This window comes from Herpailurus yagouaroundi, unplaced genomic scaffold, assembly GCF_014898765.1.
Source record: "Herpailurus yagouaroundi ecotype Mexico unplaced genomic scaffold, PumYag 197, whole genome shotgun sequence".
Classification (NCBI taxonomy): Eukaryota; Metazoa; Chordata; class Mammalia; order Carnivora; family Felidae; genus Herpailurus; species Herpailurus yagouaroundi.
Window position 1 is genome coordinate 25,871,740 of NW_024412428.1, and position 24,671 is coordinate 25,896,410.

At 47.9% G+C, this 24,671-nt stretch overlaps 2 long non-coding RNA genes across 2 annotated transcripts; both read right to left on the reverse strand.

The window, feature by feature from the left end:
- Positions 1-2,863: 2,863 nt before the first annotated feature.
- LOC121012996 (uncharacterized) lies at positions 2,864-24,621 on the reverse strand. The gene is made up of 3 exons (XR_005782448.1): positions 24,310-24,621; positions 19,779-19,851; positions 2,864-3,139 (listed from the first exon to the last, which is right to left on the reverse strand). It is a non-coding gene; the product is annotated as an uncharacterized LOC121012996 (long non-coding RNA).
- On the reverse strand, positions 3,859-8,335 carry LOC121012995 (uncharacterized). Its single transcript, XR_005782447.1, has 2 exons — positions 8,124-8,335; positions 3,859-4,299 (listed from the first exon to the last, which is right to left on the reverse strand). It is a non-coding gene; the product is annotated as an uncharacterized LOC121012995 (long non-coding RNA).
- Positions 24,622-24,671: the final 50 nt, after the last annotated feature.

Here is a 24,671-nt window from a genome sequence, read left to right on the forward strand (position 1 = left end):
CTGGCTGGGGTGCTAAATGCCATGGTCACTTACCCGTAGCACACAGCTGGCCTGCTCTGAGCCACTGTCTGTGAGCTTTGCACAGATGGGCCCTCAAGGCCTAAGGAGAGCAGTGAGATTTAGAAGAAATCTAAATTTTCCTCGATAAGAAAAGGCGATGGCTAGAAAACTGACCTCAACTAAACACTGACTCTAAAATGCTAAATAGAGTCAGTGTTATGGCAGAAACAGAGTTCACCGAATACCCGCGTGCGCCCCAACGTTTCCCAGTCTTCCCTGCAGACAGGCTGGGCCATGCGACTGGCGGTGGCCAATGTCATGCTGCATGGAAGTGAAGCGTCACCTCCGGGGCCAGGGTGGTGTCTCTCCTACATCTCACTTTCTGTGCCGCGGTGACCCTGTGTTATGAAGGCTGTGCGAGCTGGCCTATGGAGACACCCCTCGCAGGGAAGCTTTGCCAGCCTGCACCGGTCAGACTTGTGTGAGCGAGAAGGAAGCACCCACTGGCTGAGTGACAGCTTTTCTGTTGTTACTGCAACATGGCGGCACCCGGACACGAAGTTAGAATATTCTCGTGTCTGCATAGGATGAGAATTGTCTTTTAGGTCGAGACGTGGAAAAAGCCCTTAGCCTTTGCACCATGGACAGAGCTTTGGGAGTTGAGGCTCAGCGCCCTGTACTCCGGTGTGTGATCTACTTGGGATGACAAAGACACACAAGACCTGGAGCAAAACAAGACACAGCGTCTCATTGTTGCCGAACTCCAAACCCCAAAGGCTTAAAACGCGGGTAGGAAAAGCTCTTGCACAGCGTCGATGCAGTGCTCAGTTTGGGGGTATTCCTGCTGAGTCCTTGCTTCGGCTTAAACTAAGTCAAAGTTTAAGCTGGCGAGTTTGTTCCCAGATGCTAATTGGTGGATGGGCAGCATCAGAATCTTCTGGACGCTAAAAAGATACACACACGCATGCATGTGGTCCCTGGAGACTCTGGTTCTCTGCAGACCCTGGGTGGATTCCAGCTTTAAAAACCATCCTTCCGGGGCGCCTGGGTGGCTCCGTCGGTTAAGTGTCCGACCTCAGCTCAGGTCACGATCTCACGGTCCGTGAGTTCGAGCCCCGCGTCGGGCTCTGTGCTGACTGCTTAGAGCCTGGAGCCTGTTTGAGATTCTGTGTCTCCCTCTCTCTCTGACCCTCCCCCGTTCATGCTCTGTCTCAAAAATAAATAAACGTTAAAAAAAAAAACCAAAAAACACCACCCTTCCCCACCCCAAGAGATGGTGCCGAACAGCAAGGGATTGCTGACAAATGGAATGTGGTGTTTATTTCACATTATTACAATGAATTCAAGGGGTCGCTAGTGTTCTCTTTGCAGGGTCTGCCACTGTAATTTACATACCCAGAGAAAGTGCTCAGGTATGACAGGAGGTACTGGTTGGCTGTGACCGGCATGACGCCAGGCTCTCACCAGCACGCAAAGTGAGATTCAGACTTTCTCACCTCATGAGACCTGCTCATCCGTCTCCCTCTAGGGGCTTGATTTTCGGTGGAAGAGTAGCGGTTCCAAACTGTGAGTTGGAACCTATTCATGGGCTATAAAATCAGCTGAGGGGGTTGCAACCAGTATTAAAAAAAAAACAAAAAACAAAAAACAAAGAAAGAAAGAGACTGGGGACGGGGAGGGGGTAGTTAGAAAGAGTACATGACATATGTTAAGGATAAGCGTTGTCCTGGAAAACTTGTTTTGGTGGATGCGTTGTGCTTTAGGTTGCCACGTATTTCTTACCGTGGGTCATGGCAAAAAATGTCTGTACGTCTCTGCCGTACGGCATAAATCAACCACGACCCTAAGATACTTAGGCAGCCCTGTCTCCGCTTTCAGAAGAGTGACAGAAGTCACCGGGGAGGGCAGACTGTCACACACGAGAACTTCGGGGAGGCTCCCTGAAAAGTAATAGGAAACCAATTTGTGGATGATCCCAGTAGCCTGGGGAGATAAATCAATCACAGGAAGTTTTACCAATAGTAGCTGATTCAGCTGGCCACACCTGTCACCTGGGGACAGCGGGGCTTATCCAGAGCCCGATCTGGCTAAATTTCAGTTTCCCTTTCCTGAAAATAGGGATCATCACCCTGTTGACTATTACTGTTGTGGGAAAAACCCAATTGGTGGTGGGGGAAGACCCGCAAAGCGTGGGCCCAGCAAAGGCCTTTCATGGCGGGCATGCTGTTAGGGCAGGAAGAGAAAGGCCAGACTCCGAGCAACACTAGGCCATGTGGGAGTTAGGCCACGTAAGGGAGCACGGACCAGGTAAACTACGTCAAGCGGCCTTTCTTCCTCTGGCCTCTTGGCAGGAGCCCTGAGGTCTGATCTTTCACAGTACACTGGTCTCAGTGACCTAGAAGAGAACAGGCAGCAGAGCCAACAGGATGAGGGGACCAGCTCGCAGAGCATCTCGTGTGCAGTTCTCGTGGTGGGAGATGCCTTCTGCCGGCTTGGGAGGGGCCTGGCAGTGGCAGTGGTGGGGAGCACAAGGGTGGTAGACTGTCCTTGAGGCTGCTGGTTTTGAAGCAGACCTGCAACCCTCTTCTCAGCAGGAAGGGAGGAGGAGGAGGAGGGAGGGGAGGAGGGGGAAGAGGAGGATGGGAGAGGAGGATGGGACAAAAGAAGGCCCTAAAGAATATCACTGAAGGGTCTGGGTTTCGTAAAAGACTCCAGTGGACAAAAAGCTTCCTCCCCCTCCGCCCCATTTCCAAGTGCACCATTTCCAACAAAGCCCCCGAAGTGGTTGGCAGAAGTCCTGGCCACTGCCACCGCTTCCATGTTTAAAGTTCTCCCAATATTGAGGAATGAACGAAATTGCCAAGAGTGCAAAGATGGAATTTTAAGAAGCAACACAGGACTGTTTAAAGTTGCACACTGAACATCTTTAATCCCAATGCCGATCTCTGTGGTCGCCCCTCGGACTTCCTGCGGCCGTATCAGAAGTCAGAACAACTGAGCAGGCTGATTCTCCCTTTCCTCTGCCAGCCGTGCCCGCAGGATAGGCCTCGCTTAACAGCAAGCTTCAGCGGGGGCTGTCTTTGCTGCTTGGAATGGGACAAAACTTTCTCTTTAGCCGGCCCTTCTCAGGATCGTGGTCCTGAAAATTTAGAGTGCGTAAGCCTCACCCAGGGAGCTTGTACAAAACATTGGCGTTGGCCCCACCTGCCGCACTTAAATTGAGCAGACTTGAGGTGGAACCCCAGAGTCTGCATTTCGAGATGCATCTTCCACTTGCCCCACCCCCGCCACACACTGGGATGCCCATGTAGGCAGACCGCACTCTGAGGGGCTGTGGGGAGGCTGGCCAGGGAGACGTGTGCACCCACCAGCCCTGGGCCAAACTCTCCCAGCCTCCAGGCTGACCACCCAGAGTGAGATGAGACTCCAGCCCTCCTGGGTCCTGAGGTTGGCTGGTTTTCATAAAGAGGCCTCAGACACCTGCTCCTCGTCAAGTCCTAAGACAAAGAGCAGATAACAGCTAATCGATCCTTGACACATTTTGTAGGTGGCTTTTCTGCATCGAAAAAAAGAACAACAAAAAACAAACAAAAAAAAAAAAACCCCCCCCCAAAAACAAAAAAAAAAAAAAGAGTAAAAAAGTAAAATGTGTGGAAAATCCAAGGTCATGAGAGCAGCCCAGGGCTTCATTCTGGGCCAAGACCCTGAAGGTAAATCTAGCTCTAATTCCCCAGCTGCAGATTCCTTGACCCTTTCCCAAACGTCTAGTCCTGTCCCCCACCCCCCACCCCAACCCCACCTGGAGCTATTCTGGCATGTTCTTCGCTTCAGGTTTTTCACTGTAACCCACACATGGTATAAGGTTGAACAAAGACATTTATTCGTAAAACCAATCCCCAACGGAGGAGAGGCTGTATCCATAGAAAGTAACCTGGTGATCCTTCGGAGGGCCACATACATACATTTGTGAGACCAGGGGCAAAACCAGACAGGGTGCTGCCGCAGACATCTGGGAGCTACCAATCCCACCAACAGAAAAGCAAAATGTCCTTTCCGCTCGAGAACACGGATGTACCAAGATGTCCTGTGAGAAGGCAATGTGGTCTGACATCCACGATGAAGTGATCAGGGAACAATGGAGGGAGCCTTTTTTTTTCTACTCGGTGTGGCTGTGTGCTTCCCACAGATCCCTGGCTAAAAGCTTAAGTGGTCCTCCGCCCTCCAGAGGGAGGGGGCAGGGTCAAATCCCCAGGCCTTCTCACATGCCCATCCTTATGCTCTGAATGATCTGAAAGATAGCTGAAAGAGGAAAACAAGACAGCTCAGATAGCAGGCAGCACACAGCTGGAAACCCAAGCCCACAGCGAACCCTGCTTCTGCTGACCCCTGGGCCCTTGACATGTTAGCATCCAGCTGATTAGATATTTCCTAACAAGGAGTTAAGTTAACAAGAGGTCAGTGAACTTCTTTAAAAAGGCCCCCTTGCTCTGTCTGCTGATGGATGCCTCGGGGATTTATAGATAACTCCTGCTAATTCCATCAGGAGTTCAGGCCAGAGATCCCTCAGGCGCTCACGGATTTGGCCCCCTTCCCCAGAAGTGTCCTGTGGCTGCTGGGGAGAGGGGACGGGGCTTTCATACAGGCACTGCACTCATTTCACAGGTCAGCGAGGCTGCCTTTTCAAAACGGCAGTGGCCTGGAAAATGAGCGGCCCCCGAGCAGGGGAATGCAGGCCAGGTGCTTGGAGCAGATGCATCAAACCGGGCCCCTGGATGCCGGTAGCCCTTGATGCAAGATCTGCTGGCTGCCAGTAACTTCTCTGAAATGCCGCAACCTCTCATCCAGAGCCACCAGGAGTTTTGACCGAGGGGGTGGGGAGCCTGGAAGCCCACCTGGCACCCCCGCTTATCTTGCTAAGAGCGAGTCAGCTCCCCCGGCCCGGTTCTAGCTATTGGGGTTAAATGTGTCCCGGGGAACATAAGGCCGAAGCGTCTTTGTTACACCCTCCCCAGTGGGCAACGGCGGTCAGGCTTGATGAGGACGAGAACAGATGAGAACTGTCACTACCACGTGCTGCATGATTTCTTGGAGGTGAGGCTGGGTATCGTTTCATTTAATCCCGTCTAAAAACAGGATAAACAGGGACGAGCTGAGCGGCCACGCTAAAGCAGGCTATCCAGAACCTTTGGGAAACAAGCCCTTGACATTCCATCATCTAACGTTAGCGAGCACGTACTGTAAACCAGGTACTGTGCTTTGGGTGTGCAGAGGTTAGTAACACACAGGGCCTTGGGGGATCTTCCTTGGACAGCTAGATTTGAAGGAAAGATAAAGCATGAATGCATTTTTTTCCCCTAAAAAACCGAAACTAAACCAAAACAAAAACCCTGCACGCATCATCACTACTCTCCTAAATTGGATATACACCAAACCTGACATGATATTAATTTTTCACGAAGGTTCAGTGTGACCATAATGAAAAACAGTCATTGCTAAGACCCCGATGGAGTATTGGCACGGGGTGCGCAAGGTATTTGATCTGAGACCCAAACAGCTCTGGTTGGCTGTGCTCTGGACTCTCGTTTCTGCTTCCACGTCCTTTATTTCAGTGACGATCTCCGCTCACCTCTCTGGTGTTACCAGACCAGCCTGTGCTGGGCCCTCTTCTGTTACTATGTTGCTATCGACCAAGCTGAACACAAAGACCGTTTAGAGTTACACAGAAAATCGAAGTTAGCCAGTTCTGTGTGAACTGTCTTCTCCGTGTCCAGCGAAGGAGTGAATTCAACCACTTGTGATCCTTCATTATGGTTGTGCTCGGAAGTTTCCTTGGCCCATCCCGGGTTTGGGGGGTGGGTCTTGACAGCAGAAGTTGCTGAGGGGGTGAGAAAGTACCTTCCCCAAATGGATAAGCTCACAGAAATGTCTGACCTTCCTGTCCTCCCCTGCCAGGGCTGACAAGGAACAAACGTTAAATAAACATGCCGTATTCCGGTTCAACGGGAGTGCTGGGAGGCAGCTGTATATTGGACAACATTAGGAAAAAGAATATCTACATCTACCGTGCCTCATGTTTTGCTCTTGGGATCAGGGAAGCATCCCTAATCTTGACAAGTCTACCGTGGAAGGGCAGGGTCAGACGGAACTAGGTCTGAATTCCAGTTCTTCACCCGACGGATTAGTTAACGTTTTCGAGACCGCCTCCTTTTGGGTGAAATGAGAACCACGGTGCTTGCGGTGCTGTCATAGGGATTAAACGATAACGACAGTGGCTCTGCCTACACTGAGGGCTCGATGCGTGGGAGCTACTGCTATTGTTACCATCTCTCCGGTCATGACCGCTGCTTCTCCGTGCGTGAGCATGAGACCAGAGCTCAAGTACCGAGGGCTACCTGCCACTCCCTAGTGGTGTGAACATCGGGAAACTCCCACACAGTTCCGGAGCCCTGCTTTCTCTACTGGCAAAGCTGTAGATAATGTGCATCTCAGAGGATGGCAAGGAATGAAGATCATGATAGAAGCAAAAAAAAAAAAAAATCTGCCCATAATAAAATGCTCAAAAATGTTATTTCTCCCTTCATTTTAGCCTTAGACAGGACATCGTTATCAGCGGAAAGTAGGTCAACAAATAGGAAACAGTCTGTGCCTTAGGTCCATCATGCCCCATTAAGTTAATTCATGACTTCAAAAGTGCTAGGTAATGATAAAGCCATTCAATTCTCTTTTCGGAATGGTTGCAAATTTCTCTAAAGAGTCTTAGATGAGATTTTTTTTTTTTTTTTTTATTTCAGAGTAGCAACACTTCTGGTAAAGCAACTTACCAGTTCCTAAGTCTGCTTTAAGAATTAATTCAAGATCACTCTTGACCCTACTGAATCCATGAATTAAATGTAAACATCTGATGGTCCTTAACAGGTGTACAGGTGACTCTTTAAAATGGAACCTGGTTGGAGAAATTACTTTAAATAAAGTCTGTTTTAAGTTCACCATTTGCCTTCACCTTTGAGATAAGGGAGAGTGGGTTGCATTTATTATTCCTTTTTCAGTTGTATCAATGTCTTTAAGAAGCCTTCAACATTCTAGAGCAATTACGTTAATTGTACATCTCTGTGCCTGCCAGTAATGACCCGCAGAGTCACCCTGGCTTTCCACGTGCTGGCTTCCCGAGGCAGCGACCAGGAAGGGAGCCAACAGTGGGTTCAAAGAGGGAAAGGAAGTGGGGAGTCTGGACCCTGACAAGTTAATAACTTAACAGTGGGTGAACAAAGCTGAGAAAACAGCTGAGCAGGCTGTAGGAAAGAGGCCGTGGGTAGGCCAGACAGCAGGGAAGAGAGATGCCAAGGAAAGGAGGGACAGGCAGACATTCCAGGTCAGGGCATCTGGCCTCGGGCAAGTCACTGGGGTTCAGAAAAATCCAGGCTAGCGCAGGAGCTACAGAATCCCCGGGCCCCTGCCCTCTCCAACCTGTGTTTGGCATCCTGACCTTTGGTGACCTCGGATGGTCACATCTCTCTTTTATTTAACCATCCCCTTTCAACGAAATCCTCAGGCTTTAGCACGCAAGAAACATTCACACTCAACAATCAAATGAACCGGATCAATCCTCCCGAGTCCACATCTGCTACCAACAGGTGCCCTCTCTTCCGCTTTGCAACCATTTCTAAAAAGCTGTCTATACTCACTTTCTCCATTTCCTTGCTTTCAATTCCCACCTCAATCCACTTTATTCTAGCTCCTGCTCTCTCCACTCCACCGAAAATATCTCTTGCTAGGGACACAAAGCACCTTCCATGTCACTTAATCCGACGGGCAGTTTCCAGCTACCTCCTGCCTGACTTCCTGACTCACCATTGTTGACCACTCCCTCCTATACCCTCTCATCCCTTGGCCTCTGTGACACTATATTTCCCTGGTTTTCTAGTTTTCTTCTCTTTGGCTCTTTACACTAAATGGGTTTTACAGGGGTCATCCTAACTCCCTCTGACCAATAAACAAGAATAATGACACCGCTCAGTGAGCACTCGGGCTTTCTTCTATTCTCACTCATGTCTCACATTCTCACTCTCCGGGTGACTTCACCCTGCCCCACAATTTTAGGCGGCCCTTAGCTTTTGCTGACTCACCTATGTGTATTGCCAGCCCTGACTTCCCAGAGCTCCAGACCCACACCTTCCATCATTGAATTGATATCTACACGTAGGTGGCTCAAAGACGCTTCAAACTCAACAGGACCTTCTCAGGATCCCTTCCCACTGCCGAACTTGGCCTCGTTACCCTCCATCTTGCATATAAACTCAAAACGCAAGAGTCATCCTCGGCACCTCCAACTGATTACCAACACCTGTGGACTTTAAGAATCTTGTGATTATGCACCTTTCTCCCCGTCCCTCCAGAAACCACCTTCGTGCAAGTTACCGCCATCTTTCCCCAGACCCCTGCCATGACGTCCAACTGGTCTACCCTTGCTCTTCTGCAATATTTGCTCCATACTGTAGCTAGATTTATTCTTTAAATGAAAACAAGTAAGATTGTGTCATCCCTGTGTTTCAAGCACATCAAAAAGCTTCCTGTTGCCCAATCCTTGATGTGGCCTCCATGACCTATATATCCTGGTCCTATCAACCTGTCCAGATGTATCTTATATTACTCTTCTCTCCTGGGCTAATCCCTCATGTTTTCAAAACTCTCAGGGCTTTTCCATATGCCACTCTTTCTGTACGAAATACTTCTCCCGCCCCGCCCTATTGCCTAGTTTTCCTTTATAATCCAGAAGTTTTTTTCTGCAGAGAAGCTTTCTTTGACCATCTGAGGCAAGAGTTCTCAAACCTGCGTGTGTATGGTAGTCTCCTGAGGATGTGTGAAAACAGAGGCTGGGCCCCACCTCCAGAGTTTCTAATCCAGTGGGTCTAGAGTGGGAAATGAAAATGTGTATTTGTTTTTAAGTAGGCTTCATGCCCAGGGGGGAGCCCACCGTGGGGCTTGAACTCAGGACCCTGAGATTAAGACCTGAGCTGAGATCAAGAGTTGGATGCCTACCTGACTGAACCACCCAGGTGCCCTGAGAATGTGTATTTCTAACTGGGTCACCGGTGATGCTCAGGCTGCTGGTCCAGGGACCACACTCTGAGAACCACTTGCCCAGCCTTTTGCCTTATATGCTTTCACAGCTTTACATGTCTCTCCTCCACTTTCATGACTGAAATCGCGCAGGTTTCAACATGACTACTTGGTAAACTTATGTTGCTTCCCCACCAGACTGAAGGCTCCAGGACAGCAGGGACCGTGCATGATTTTGCACATGACCACCCTGGGCCTAGCTCAGCACCAGGCACATAGCAGGTCCTCAGTGGATATTTCTTGGAGGAAAATGAAAGGTGAATAATTGCAAAGAGCATGGAGGAAAACCCATATTATAAACCTCAGAGAATTATTTTGCGAACCAAGAAACAACATCAAATAACTGCTTTTAGATTCCGATGTTGCAAGAGCCCAGTCTTTGGAGGGGCAGGAAAGTCATGAAAGACTGTAAACTCCTTAAGGCCTGGGACTGTGTCATCCCAGCCCACTCTTACCCTGGGGACAGACCTACCTCGGCTAACTGGGAGCGCCAGGACACAGGGGTGACAGAAGGGAGACAGCTAGAGAGTGGGAGGCTGCCGGCGTTGCCTGCAAGATAACAGGAAGCTTCAGAAGGCCACTTTTATTGAGAATAAGGTTGATGATAAGCGAGCTCAAGAGAGTTGCTGAGAAGAGAGATTGAGAGAGGCCACAGGAATACCATTGAGGAGGACAAGACCGCTCTAGAAATCACATCATTTTGATTATTTTCCATTTAAAAAATGAAAAAGCTGGTAGGAAAAAGTATAGGTCCTGTGAGAGACAAGTAGAAACGTCAAGAAAGGAGACGTCGCAAAGGCGGGTTAAGCTCTCAGGAAGAATCAGCACAAAGGGAGTCGAAGGCATGATGCTATTTCCGGTGGCATTTCCTGGTAGCGTCTCCAGAGATGGAGACGAGGGGAAAGACAGAGGTGCCTGGGATAGAGGGCAGAAAGGCACGGTGAAGAGAAGGGACGTTAGCAAAGAGCGTGATGCCCTTTATCCACAGTAAAATGGCAGACAGCAGAAACGCTCTTCGAGCAGCAGACCAGACACAAACCCAAATGCTCCATGAGGCACAGGGTACAGGGCATGGAACAAGGGAGGATGCAGGTCACCTTGAGGGAGCCAGTGGCTGAGGAGACATCTTTTCCAGAGTGTCCATGTCAGGTCTCGAGGCAGGAGTTTCTCGGCAGAGACATGTCCTCAGTCTTCCCTTTGTGGTGAAATAGAAGACCTTCTCCAAGGCTGCCCAGCTCCTCAAACATCCTGCTTGTCAGTCTCAGGGGAGTGACAGCCACTTTGGGTGTCACAGTTTCGAGACAGTTCTGGCGGTCTCCAGGAAAGGCCAGTGTTTTGGGTCGACCTGTAGACATGGTGAATTCAAATCTGTCCTGGAGCAAGGTCCAGAAAAGGGTAAGGAGGTCGGGTGCCCCGGTGGCCCAGTCAACAAGCAGCCCACGGCTGGGTCAAGGCTTTATCCATCTGGGAGCAGACCCAGGATGGCTGTATACGTGGAGCCTCTGGACAACGCACCTTTTCTGGCAGGGAAAGTAGGAGATGTTTTAACAAGAATTCTTTTCAATACATGGTCATATGCTGAAGGCCTAAGGTGGGTGGAAACCTTCTGCTTGGTAGTACTTTTGGGAGAAGTGGTAAGAGGGAGGGAAGGCAGTGTAATAGGGTTTCGAGTTCAGGTTTGGGTACTGGCTCTCTCACTCTTTAGCTGTGTGACGCTAGCCGATTTCCTCTAGGAGCCTCAGTTTTACGATCTGGAAAAACGAGTACCATAGCTCCTTCGTAGGGATTATGTGACGAGAAGAGAAAATATACGTGTATAGTAAGTAGCCAAGACAGTTGTATGAACAGGTCCTGCTCATCCCTATTAGCTAGTTTATATAAAGAATTCTTTCTAGAAATAGAGAGGAGGCTCCCGCTGCCCCTACAGAGGTGACCCCACCGACCTCTGGCTGACATCACCACAGCTTCCTCAGGATCTCGGAGCTAGTATGCTCCCCCCTACAAGTTTTCTTACCACCATAAAGCAAAATCACTAGGAAGATCCAAATGTTCTCTTTCTTTCTCTGTGAGCATTCAGAGTCTTGGTCAGAACCTTGCCTGGGAGGCTGAGATGTGGGGAGAGAGCGTGACTAAGGGCCATGAATATAATGACTAACAATCAACTCCCAAGGTCCTAGGAGTTAGGGACCATTCTTAGGTCTTTTTTTTTTTTTTTTTAATTTTTTTTTCAACGTTTTTTATTTATTTTTGGGACAGAGAGAGACAGAGCATGAACGGGGGAGGGGCAGAGAGAGAGGGAGACACAGAATTGGAAACAGGCTCCAGGCTCTGAGCCATCAGCCCAGAGCCCGACGCGGGGCTCGAACTCACGGACCGCGAGATCGTGACCTGGCTGAAGTCGGACGCTTAACCGACTGCACCACCCAGGCGCCTCCTTAGGTCTTTTAAGAATGGGAGAACCAAGGCTTAGAATGGGAGTAAGCTGGATAAGGCCACACGGCTAGTAGGTCGCAGAGCTGGGTTTCAAACCCAGGGAGGCTGGCCTTGGAGCTGGCACACACGTGGCTTGATCCTTTCCCTCCTCCACACTGTTCTCAGCAGAAACAGTAGGTCCTAGGAAGGACAGGGGTGTTGGCCCTTCCAGAAATGGAGAGGCCTTCTGTACAGGGAGATCCTTGGACCACCTGAAACATGAGACTGGGGAATGGGAGGGATTCAGGCCCAGCCAAGAACATCTCAGGGAATCACTTCTTCATATCCGTTCTGAATAGGCTGTCCTGAAAAACGCGCTGGTCTATGACATGCTAGCTCTCCCACCTCCCCTGTGTCCACAGGCAGATTCCCTGGGGGATACGGGAGCCTACAGCCCCTTAATCGACAGACGAAAGCAATGTCCCTGCCCAGAAACAGTGTGACTACTCACAACTCATGTGCCAAATAAACCTAGCAGGCCATTTGCTCAGAGGCATGAGCTCTGTCATGACAGAGGCCAGCTCCGGGCCAGACGCAGCTTCCTATTTGATGGGCAAAGAGGGTCCAGATGTCTGTTCCTGTCCGGGGATGGAAAAAAACCCAGAATATCCAGCAACACCGGAGGTACCCCCTACACAAACACAGACAAAGACACACACTCGCAAACACATACACACACACAAACGCACATCCGCTCACACTCTCAAGCGCACTCACAAATGTAAATACACACAAATATGTACACACTCACACATATGCACACTCATAAATGCGCACACACGCCTACTCACACACACACACATACACACACACACTCACTCACTCTCTCTCTCTCTCACACACACACACACACAGATCCCACTTCCACCAGAACAGCTGCTCTTTCGTTTGTTCCTAAGATATGAACAGAGTTTGGCTGCTTGTTAAAAAGAGGCTAAAAACCACTAGTCAAGATGTTTTCTTCTTAAAATACACTTAATTTTTTCTAGATTATAAAAGTTGTCTGTATTTCTCTATATTATAAAAGTCATATATGCTCACACGGGGAAATAGAAAAGTCTGAAGGAAATAACAGCCACTCGTTAATCCTATTACCCGAGAGGTTCCCCTTTGATGGGGGATATAAGCTCATCAGTTTCAAGAATGCTCAGGCTTCAGTAACCATTAAAATTCTCATAATCCCTAATTAGGAAATGAATATCAGGCTTGGCCAGAGAGAGAGAAATCAAATTGAAATTAAGAATACATGAGGGAGAAACGGTCTGAGGGAGGGAGCTGGGGCACGGCTGATGTGTGAGTTTCCCTCTGGGAATCAAGGGATAATAGGAATTAAACGGGGACTCCATTAATCCCAGTAGAAACCTCAGTGAGGGGTAAGGACAGGGGAGGGGACAAGCAGGTTGCAAAGAGCCTGGTCTCGGGCCGCTGCCATCTGTCACCGTGCAGTTTCACACGGGGCTCGGAGAAGGGAAATCATGCTACAGGATCACAAGATGCGCGCATATGCTGACTAAACAGCCCGATTGTCTGGACAACGAACGTGTTAAGGAAAAAGCCTAATCAATCTCGTGGAGTCCAGGGGACACTCTGGTCAAAGAGGAAAGCTGGGAATGCGGAAGACAGTTGTCCTGTGAACCCCGTGGCACTCCCATCACGGAAAGGCCAGGGATGGCAAGGGTGAGCACGGGACCCCGCTGTCCACACCACGTTTAGGATGGACATTGTTAATCAATTGCAGCACGCTTTCCCCCAGAGCTTGGGCGTGGCCTCAGAATCCTTGTCTAGAAAACTCTTAAAGGAGCTGAGGACAAAAGTAGAGGAAAATCCAGGGTTACAGCAGGGTGACTGGCTTCATTCATGGTCTGGGGCAGTGCATCAGGACTGCAAGTGTCTCCCAGAGATAGCGGCGGGCTGGTCTGAGCGACGGCATCTTTGCCGCCTCAGACAGACATTCTGGGTCACGCTTGTCTCTGAGTCTCGAGATAAAAACAAGCACTCTTCAGAAGCTATCACACGGTTCTCAGAGAGGCAGGTTTGAAACCAAGGGCCAGGAGAGACAGGATGAGGTGCTTATCTGGAAAGAGGCCCCACTGCCTGCAGAAATGGAAGACAGTGTTTTTATAAAAAGAGAAGAAAAACACAGCAGAGTCTCTAAGAGGGGCTGGGCGGGGGGCGGGATGCTTGAATCCTTAAGGCTTCAGTGTGGATCTGGGGCCCTAGGAAATCAAGTAAAGACAAATGTAACCAGTTAAAAAGGCCCAAGCAAAACAAAGTCCCGGGCCAAGCAAGACTTGAACAAGAGAAGTTTGGAATAATTATCTGAGGACACTCATAACTCATAACATAAACCTCGTATGAGGTTTTCTCGTAACAGGCTTTCTGAGAAACAGGTTTCAGATTTCTGATAGGATGTATATAGTAACAATACAGCTAGTTACCAAATTATACAAAACAAAGAACCATATGGCCCTGAGATGTCCTCTATCTGGATAATACTGGGTCTGAAAAGAACGCACTGTTCCCAGAGCTTTTGCATCTCACAAAGAGAACTTTTATAGCAAAACAGTGGTGTATTCAGGTCGAGATATCAGAAATAGATATTTCTGATATCGACGTAAACTACAAACCCCTGTTTGTTGATTTTAGTCTCTAGGTGGGTTCTTCCTTTCCCCTGCGTGGGGAGGTCGGGAAGATTTTGAAGCTTTGTCATGGAAAGATAGGCTCACACCCTCGGAATGGAATGTTATCAAACTGCAGACACTCATCCTTGGAGGGAAGAGGCCGGGCCTACCGTTGAAGAGCAAGACCAATGTGAGTGGCTGAGCCTTGCCCATGGGCTGCCCAGGGAAGGCCCAGCCGGGAAAGATGTAAAGCAAATGGAAACCTGAGCACCGCCCCCCCCCCCCCCCCCGGGACCCCCCCCCCCCCCCCCCCCGGGGCCCCTATCGGGGCTACGCTGATGGGGATGGTGGTAGTGACTGAGGCTGCAGGTGTCGAGCTGTGAGCCAGCGCTTAATATCCCCGGAGCCAGTCGATGCCCTTTGGAGGGGCTACTCTTATCCCTAGTTGATCAATAAGGAAATCGATACAGAGAGTAAATAACGTGTCCAAGGTTGTCCAGCTGACAGTGAATCTTAGGCTTTGAACCTACATCTGGCAGATTCCAAAACTACCCTCCTCTCTGAGGCCTCTTCATCTCTCATCCTGTTCCTGCCAAACGGTCAGGCTTCAAAGAAGCGTCTTGCCTAAGAGCCCTTTTGCAATCACGGAGAGTGGAAATTTACTTACTCTGAAGAGGGGTGCATTTAGACAGCCTCCTTCCAACTGCATGTCAACGGGGTAATGTATTAGAGGCTACCACCGTGTACCTGGGCTGGACTCACATCTTGGGGGCCTCAGGGCAGCCCCAGGAGGTCTGGTGCTCTTATCTGATTTCCTGGTGAGGGGGTGAGTGTTCCCTGGGTGCATGTTTGCGCCAGGGGCCTCTGCGTTCTGTACCCTTGCTGCTCCTCTCCTGGTTCTTCTCCCTTCTTTTTCCTTATCTTGTTCTTATCAGCACCGCAGGCATTAAAGGCATGTGTGGAGAATGAGGAAGGCCACAGGGAAGAAGCCAAGAAGCAAGGGGTCAAGACTGCTGTGACACATCACGCCCCATATAGTTAAGGGGTCCTGTGACCTCTTGGAGGTTCGTTAACTTGTTTTTTTTCCACACGAAGTGGAGCAAGGGTGGCCAATAGGAGTGCATGAGCCTAAACGCCAACGTTTCCCCAGTCCTGATCCTTTCCCACAATCTCGCCAGGAGAACGGATACGATGTGCATTCCTTCTTACTTGCCTGACCCAAATATTTACCTATCCTAGGTACACGGACACTATTTCTAAAGAGAGCACTTTGCCCAACCAATCATCGTGGGAAAAGTGGGTCAACAGAGTGAGGTGATGAGCGCGTTGTCTTTCAAGAGAATCAGATCATTGATCAGCACCTTCGTTAATATTGGAAGCTTTCATATTTTCCCCGTCTGTATAAAAATATACAACATATGAGCCGCCAGCCACCTGGCCTCAGAGAGAATAGTGACACGAGGCTTCCGTCATCCTCTCACCAGGAAGGCTCGTGACATGAGGCAGAGGAACCCACAGACGGCATGGCTAGCTGTTAGGACATGACACGCTCTTAAATATAGAGAAGACACTGGCCCCACAACCTGAAGGAGGAGAAACTCAAGAAGGGGAGTAGGCTCTGCAAGACGAACTGAGTCGTGACTAATCCCAGCGAGGTGGCAACCGGGACAGACCTGAAGGAGTTATTGTGTTTTTCATGACATGTTTGGCTTAGAAAAGCACGCGTACAAAGATAGAAGGAAGGGCACAGCACCAAGGACAAGCTGAGAAGAGTGACACATTTCTGTGAGAACAGTGCCTGACTTGAGCTGAGGCTTGCAGGAAAAAAAAAAAAAAAGTAAATTAGCAAAAAAAAAAAAAAAAAAAAAATTAAAGGTGGGTTAGTGGATTATTTTTAGTTACGATTAAAAAAGAGATGAAGCCCATTACTTAGGGGTCATGGTAACGTGTTAACCAACTCCTAACTAGCCTCTCCATAAAAGCAACGCGGTCTTGACGACAAGGATTTAAAGAAGCGACACCGGGAGAGAACAGGCTGTGAAGACGGGGGGTGTGGCATGCTAGTAAGTGCTGTGACCTCTTAGCCACTTTAAATCCATGTCTCTGGGCCCTGCGGGCTCCCATTCCAGCCCCCTGATAGATCTCCCATCCCAGAAAGGATAACAGAGCCAATGTACTCGATCCCTGAGAAAACGAATGGAGACTGGGAGGGTTCCAAGAGACTGCTGTCAGCAGATGTCCCAATTTACCCGGAGGTTGGGGGGGGGGCGGGGGGAGGAGATACAGTTCCTACTATATAGACTGATAGCGTGGCAAGATTTTAATTAAAGTGTAATTTAGAGAAGGTTTTCAAGCCCTTTGAAAAGGGTGGATATTGAGAACTAACACCAGTTTGAGAAAAACAGACCAAATCACTTTATCGACTTAACCCCCTCCATGTGCTACCTCACGGTGCAGACTGGGGAGGGCACTGGTTAATATGTATCTGGACGCCAAAAAAGAAAACAATACTGGCTCTGTACCTTTGTAGCCCCTGACAACACGGGCTGCGTGATGACTCACAGGTCCTTGCCACTGGGCTTTGGCCATTCTTGAGCCCGGCACGCTATCTCAAGTCTATGTGCCTTTGTCACGTAGTAATCTCTCATGTGGAACGACCTGTCCTTTGGCTGTTTGTCCTTCAAAACTCACCACAAATGGCACCTCCTCTGGGAAACTTTCTCTTCTGCTCAGTATGACTGAGAAGTCCCCGCTATGGTCTGATTGCGTTCTCCCATATCCGCGTGCTGGAATCCTGATGTCCAATGTGATGGTGGTAGAAGGCGGGGGCTTTGGGAGCTGATTAGGTCATGAGGGTGGAGACCTCATGAATGGGATCAGCACTCTTATAAAAGAGACCCCACAGAGCTCCCTACCCTTTCTGCCACGCGAGGATACAATATGAAGATATGAGGAGAGGTCTGTGACCGGGAAAAGGGTCCTCACCAGACCAGGCTGGCACCCTAATCTGACTTCCAACCTCCAGAACTGTGAGCAGTAAATTTCTGCTACTTCTAAGCCACCTAGCCCATGGTATTTTGTTATAGCAGCCTGAGCAGGCTAACACAGTCCCTTATCCGTGCCCACCAAGCACTCTGGGCACTCTGCTATCATAGAACTCTTGCCCTAGGTACAACTGACAGCTTCCTTATCTGCCTCTCCCGTTGCCTGCAGCCTCCTGAAAGTGGTTGTTCCAAAGCCTGGCACAGTGCCAGGCACACAGCGGACCCCGCCAAGCCCCCAAGACACGATGATTGTTTGTACAAGTTTTGCAGAGAGGTTCAAAGTCAACCTGTAGGGAGTTGTCTCGAATTGTGTTCCATGGGCTTCTCCAAGTCTAGACTTTATCAGTGACTTGGAGGTACAGTATACTTTCCGAGACTATAAAGCTGGCAAAGAAAGATGATTAGATAGGAGGCTCAAGGTTCAAGATCTAACAATCTACAGGCTGGCCACAAGGCCTGAAAGGGCAGATCCCCTTTTCACATAGATTTATTTTTCTTGATTTTTGTATGGCTTGCTAAAGGCACATGGTTTTTTGTTTGTTTTGTTTCCGGGTGAAAATCAGAGACCAATCATCTGAGGCAACACACGGCAGACGAATATGCAGGCAGTGATGGAAATGCTGCATTAATGCACCATATTCCTCGGAATTTTGTACAGCGTTCTGAACTACGCATCGCTGATGAAGGCGATACGTTGACCATATCATATGTCACTGACCATCTCGTACATGATAATGCAATTTCGGCAAGCCATTTACTATGCATGTTCTTCTGTATTTCTAGACTTTGTGGCTACGCTATAAAAAGACAACTGACAACCAACAATAAAATTTTAATAGAAATATTCATGAAGCTTTATATTAGGTCTCAAGAAAGTCAGCTGGATATCTATAGTATGGGGAACATCTTGCTGTACTCATCCATCCACCCATCCGTGAATCCATTCAGCCAACCACACTGAGCACTCGCTATATGCTAAATACTTATAAGAATCTACCAGTTTGTGGAAAATACACATTCCCTTCCCTGAGCTTATGTCCCAGCAGTGGGAAATATATACTAAAGAAGCAAAGTAAATAATGTCATACGTTGATGAGGGTCATGAATAAAATAAACAATGTGTGATGGGGTAAGGGACAGCTCTGGATTGGGGGGAGGTATGTACATGCTTCTCTGAAGCTTGTAGAGCATTTATGTTAAGGAGAGTTTGGAGGGGCCAGGCTATCCTTCAGCTTGATGTGAGTCTAGGATGTGCTGTGACTGCTGAAAATAAACTGAAGCTTGGGTCACATTAATAGAAGCAGAGTGATGGGATCAAGGGCAGTGGCAATCCTAATGCCTCTGTAGCAGTCACACCCCTTCTAGACCAACTTCCACAGCTGCAAATGTTATATACTTTAAGACACTCATGGAGTGTACCCAGAAGCGGGGTCTAGAAACCACATCTTTTGAGGCTAGGTTGAGAGAAGTAGGGAAGTTTACTTTGCGGAATTTAAACTCATCTTTAAAATATCCGAAGAGTCAAGATGATTCAAGATGTTCAGAAGAGAATGAGTCCATGCCTTGTGGTTTTAGGAGTTCGCACCTGAACTACTGAAAAGATAGTTCAGTGTAGTTCAAAAGATGTATAACTAGAGCTATACAGAAATGGGATAGGCGTTTTGAAGAAGTGAGCCCTTCACCCTCAGAAGTATTCCAGTAGAGGTTGGGTAAACTCTGTCAAAGAAGAGGGATTCCCTGTATTGGGTAAAATATTCCCTTCGAGTCACATCCTTGGGAATGGGGTGCGCAGTTTTGTTTCTTCGAGTGAGAGATCTCGGGAACCTCGGAAGGCCTGCCTTGTTAGAAGTAGCCCCACTATTCCTCACTTACCACTATCTTAGAGACCCAACCCATGGGGACCAGGAATTACAAGACTCCCAGTAACCAAATTCAACGAGAGACAACTGCATGATCCTTTGCTCAAGCCTCCCCTGTGTGTGCGCATGTTTGCACGTGAGTGTAAGCAAAGCTCTCTGAACTTGGCCACCTTTCAGTGTGAGGTGACTGTACCTTGAGGCTCAGGTCAAAGGCTCAGTTCTATTTATGAGTTCTGTAGAGTTTCCTCTGAGAAAGGCATAAAGCCTCTCCCTTTCTCTGCAATCTGGATCTACCTTGGGTAGACAGACAGGTGTTCCACTTTCTGTTCTAAATGCCCTTTTTAGGCTATGTTTTACTGAACTCTAAAGTGTAAACAGCCAATTTAATTACTCAGTGTAATCATTTTATGATTATGATTTGATAGGATATCAATTTTGTCTCTACTCATATTTGCTCTGCTAGACTAGAGACCAAATCAAAACCCATTAAGATGAAGGCTTCAGGCAGAGATTAACTTGAATCCCAGAACAGTGTGTGTGTGTGTGTGTGTGTGTGTGTATATATATATATATTTTTTTTTTTTGTCTATTTTCTTGTGAATAAAACCTGTGTTTTTGAAGGACAGAGGACAGCATGGTCTATGAAGTCAGCGAAAAACCCATACCTGAGCCACAGACAACAAAAACAAACAGTGCCAACAGCCATGGTCCCACAGGGTATTTCTCTTCTTGCGGCCTCTGAAAGGGAATGGGGTAAAGTAAGATTAGGTTCATTCATTCAGGAAACATTTGTGGGGTACTACTAGACCCTACTAAAGATTGGGAATACCACGATGGGTGAGATGGATCCATTCTCAATGCCCAATGGGCAGGGAATAGCTGAATAAAGCCAATTGTGAAGGATCCAGATAGGTGTGAAAAAAATTAACCAATAACCTTATTTATACTCCTGTAACTCAGCGCACTTGGCACTCTTAAGTATTCTAGGGACAGATGGGGTATAAGTACCAACTGATACAGTGATTTGGGAGTCCCAAATGATAGTACTAATAATTGCTTCCATTTGTTGAAGGCACACTGGATGCCAGGCTCTATCCTAGGCAATCTACAACCACTCTTTCCACCACTCACAACTCCATGCCAGGCAAGTGTTATCAACTCCATTTTGTGGTTGGGAAACTGACACCCAGAGTTTGTTAATTTGATCAAGGGCTGGGATTCAAATTTAGACTTGCCTCATTACAGAGCCTGGGTGGTTTCCACTAACAGAATCATCTTAAATTCCCGAATCTGTGGATTTCAAATAAGGTCACAGAACAGCCATTTTCTCAAAACCTTCCACACGCCAAGAACATGGGGAAGGTGAGTGCTGTGGAAATTCTCAGAATGGCGGAAGCACCACAGCAACGGTGAGCGCGTAGGCAAAGGAAGCAGCATTTTGTAATGAGAAAAGTTCCTCAACCCAAATGAAGCTTACACTTTGAAGAAATCTCTTCCTTCCCTGGGGAGCAGAATGGCACTACTGTGCCCACATGAACCCAGTCCCTGCACACCTCCTGCTCCCCTCAAACTAAAAACACAGACGTAATAAGAACAACCATCCACAACCCTTCTAGGTCTATTTGCAGGTACGGCTTGGTCCTTGAAATCAAACCGACGGGGGTGTTTGGGTGGCTTAGTCAATTAAGCGTAGAACTTCAGCTCAGTCACGATCTTATCTTACGGCTTTTGGGTTCGAGCCCCGCGTCGAGCTCTGTGCTGACAGCTCAGAGCCTGGAGCCTCCTTCGGATTCTGTGTCTCCCTCTCTGTCTGCCCCTCCCCTTCTCGCACTCTGTCTCTCACTCTCTCGTGAATAAGTAAACATTAAAAAAAATCAAATCGATCAAGGAAAAACTATTTTTTTTGAGAGAGGCGTCCAAAAAAACAGTGATCTTCTCCAATAAAAAGGGAGATGTTAGAGTGAAGAAAATAACTCCCTAACATTTCTTCACGTGTGTGAGCCAGAAATAGGCTGTTACCCACATCAATACAAGAACTCATGTTATTATAAATAAGGCAACAATTCTTCGGTTCTCAGCTTACCTGTAACTTTCTGAGACAGCCTTCTCTCTTCTACCTCAAGTGGGTTTCCTTACCACTTAAACCGCCATGTATGTTTTCTTCACAGCATTTATCCCAGTTTGTATCTCATGTTTATTCTCATGATAACGTGTCTACTGTCTGTCTCTCCACCGGACCCTACCCCACCAGGGCAGGCACTGTGTCTCTTTCACGTGTCAATGTATATAGCAATGCCTGGCACAGGACTTAAACATAGTAGGTGCTCAATAAGTGTTCACTGAAGAATGAATAAGCACACCAACGTCATTAAATATGGCTTCTTAGGTCAAGCAGAGTAAAGACGGGATCTAGGAAGGATATTACCTTTTTTGTAAATACTTCCTAATTGGTGATAGGGTTATCCCTGACTCTCTCCATACCAGAGTAGAGATTAAAGTGTTAGTGGCAGGCAGACTCCAAGGATTAAAACCCTTCGATTCTCTGTCCTCGACGAGCTTGTTTCCACCACCACGCCTGCACAAACAAATCGCACTGCAAGGGAATGGGTGCCCGCTCTTGACCAGACAAGGACAAAATCAGTCTTACATAACTGCGTAAGATAACTTGAACCAGTGTTGTCACTGTGTCATTCTTTGGCACCCAACGCCAGGTCAAGGCCAGATCACGTAAATAACAGAGATATCAAATAAAGTTACCCGAACAGAGTGCGGCACTTACCCCGTCCCCACCCTCTTTCACTAACTTCCTAACCCATCTGTCACGGTTGACCAGAAACCAGTTCTGTTGCTGTCATCCCACTAACGCTGTATAAAAAGCTCATTGATCTCCAGCAAAGCCAACAAGTGAATTTAGGAGCCTGTAAATGAATTACTGGCCTGGTGCAGATAGCAATGGAGTCCATTATGTTTCCTTTGCAGAAAAACACAAATTATCAACATGCAGAGCTTGGACTATATAGTACAAAAATCTGTTTGATGGCATTTTCCAGTGACTCGATACGGTCTGGGGACTTTCAGAGCTCAAGAACACCAATATATCCTCTTTTTTTGAGAGCTCTGAGTTCCTGTTTTGGAAGCGGTACCCAGCACAATCCCTTTGGGGCAATTCACCTAAGCCTGAATCTATGGCTGGTAAAGGTAAGAAAAGCAGCAGAATCTTGCAAATGACATGGTTCATTTCAAACAGGAGTATGTTACTTCCCTCATAATGTCAGGGTCTTGTTCCCCCCATGATTATATACTAGCAGGGTAACTCAGAACGCTGAACTTTAAATCCCCTTCATTCTGGAGAAGTTACTGCCGTATAATCACAAAATGATTACTTCTTTGTTTTTTGGATATATCTGCTACCTGGGAGAATAATATCGATTTACTCCATAGCTATTAGCTAATGAAATACTGAAGCATCTGCATACAATTGAAGGGGTCTATTTCCGAATGCTTATGCTGATTTTTCAGTTCGAATCTGTTCATATGTTCCCAATTTCCTCCCAAACAAGTTATCTCTTGCAAGTTACTTCTTTCAAAGTGTAATTGGGTTTGACCTGCAATTAGGAAAATGAGATTTAGGGCTTAAAGTACTTCGGTTTTCTTTTTGGATGTTGGCCTATTTACAATAAAGTTAACCAAAAGGTTCTCCTAGCCAACTGAAAATAAACATACATCGTGGCTTGGTTTGGGAGCCTTTCATTACAAATGTAGTAGGGCCGTTTGAACATCCTCACAGGTACCAGGCACTTCTGAAGGGCCCCAGGCCATGGTATATCCGAACCTATTAGAATTCACTCACACCATAGATTAAACATTCGTCCTAATGTAGCTTTGAAAGTTGAGTTGGGTTGAAATGAGAGTAACTACATTTCCTAGATATTTAAATATTTTCCTCCAATTTTTAAATTTTCTCTTCTTATTTTGAAGCCACTAATTCGCCCTCTCCCCTCCCCCAGGTCTCAAACACCTTCTAATGGTCTTGAAAAGCTAAAGGTGGCTGACCTTGAGTTCACCAAGCCAGGATGGATAACTTAGCTTTGCAAATCAGTTACCGTGTTGCTACTTTTGCAGTGGGATATGTTGTCAACTGAGTTTAGTTCATAACTGTTAGTTCTGTAGGTCCTTAGTTCATTCAAAAGAACCACACAACTGGAGATTTTCAGTACCTCAGCTAGTCTGTATGATATCTAGGAAGAAGTGACCTCCTAGGGATATAAAACCCTAAGTGCTTTAACACCGATTAAAATTTGTTTCTCAAGGTCAATTTGGACAGCAAGGTTTGTTTTTCTGAGTAAAAAGAAATAGGAAAAATAGATCTATGTGAAAAATGGCTCCAATTCACTGGTATATTAGCATGTTACTGTTCAGTCACAACTAAATGATCTAACTCCCAATGAGAGAATTTCCAGCATAAGGTAAGCCTGGAACTGTGGATAAAGCTCTGAGTAGAACAGAGTTTGATCCTAAGACTTCTCTGCCGTGGTACTGCTCAGTTTTGCAAGAATTCTGGTGTGATCATTGCAGCTCTAGCTTTTTGCTCAGTTACTCAAACCAGGATCATTTCTTTGGCTAAAAGGAAGTGCCTCATCAGGTCTGCAAGCTTTTCCAGCCAAACCCAAAGCTTCAGCTGGACTTCACTTAAGTGTCTGGGGTAACAGATTCCAGGCATCTTGGCTCACAGACTTGGAGACCAACACTGCCCAACAACTCATCCCAGGCATGCCTCTGAGTGTCCAAACTCACGGACCTGGCATTTTCTCTCGAAGACATTCTGCTTTGCTAAAACTAACCCTGGTGCATAAGGCACACAGATTTTACTTTAAAGTCCAGTTACAAAGCTTTAGTCTCCAAAGTTCTGGATCATACCACCAGGATGAGCCAGAATTTACAGGGTGAGCAAGAGTAATGTTGCATTTAAACTTCAGCCCGGTAGCGAGAGGCCTCCCTGGAGAAGAGGAGAAGGAAAGGAGGATGGAGGGAAACATGGGTCTGAACCTCATTTCGCACTTTGCGCCCCTCCAACTTATTCAACTTATTCATAACAAAGAGGCTGGAGGGGAAACCTTATCCTGGTGGGTGTCTGTTGAGGGTGGAGGCCAGGAGTCGGAGCTTGGAAGGGGGTGATGATAAGAGGCCTCCATTTACCTGCTCATTCATTCATCGAACGTTCTAGCACCTACTGGGTTCCGGGTCCTGTGTCACGCAGTTGGTTTAACTGTTCCTGAAGGATGTGACTTTCCGTTTTTCCCGGAGACAAAGGCCCAGTTCTCTCCTGGGGAGGCTCTCCCGCGCCTCCGTGGTAGCCCCGGCGGCCGCCCCCTGAGGGGCCACCACCGACCCGGCCCTCGCCGCCCGCCAGGGCTCCGCGAGGTCCGCGCCCCAGAGCCCGGCACTCGGCGCCCACTCTGCGGGACCCCGCGGGAGGGGCGGGCCCGGGCCCGGGCCGGGGAGCGGGGAGCCCGGAGCCCTGGCGGGCGGCGAGGGCCGGGTCGGTGGTGGCCCCTCAG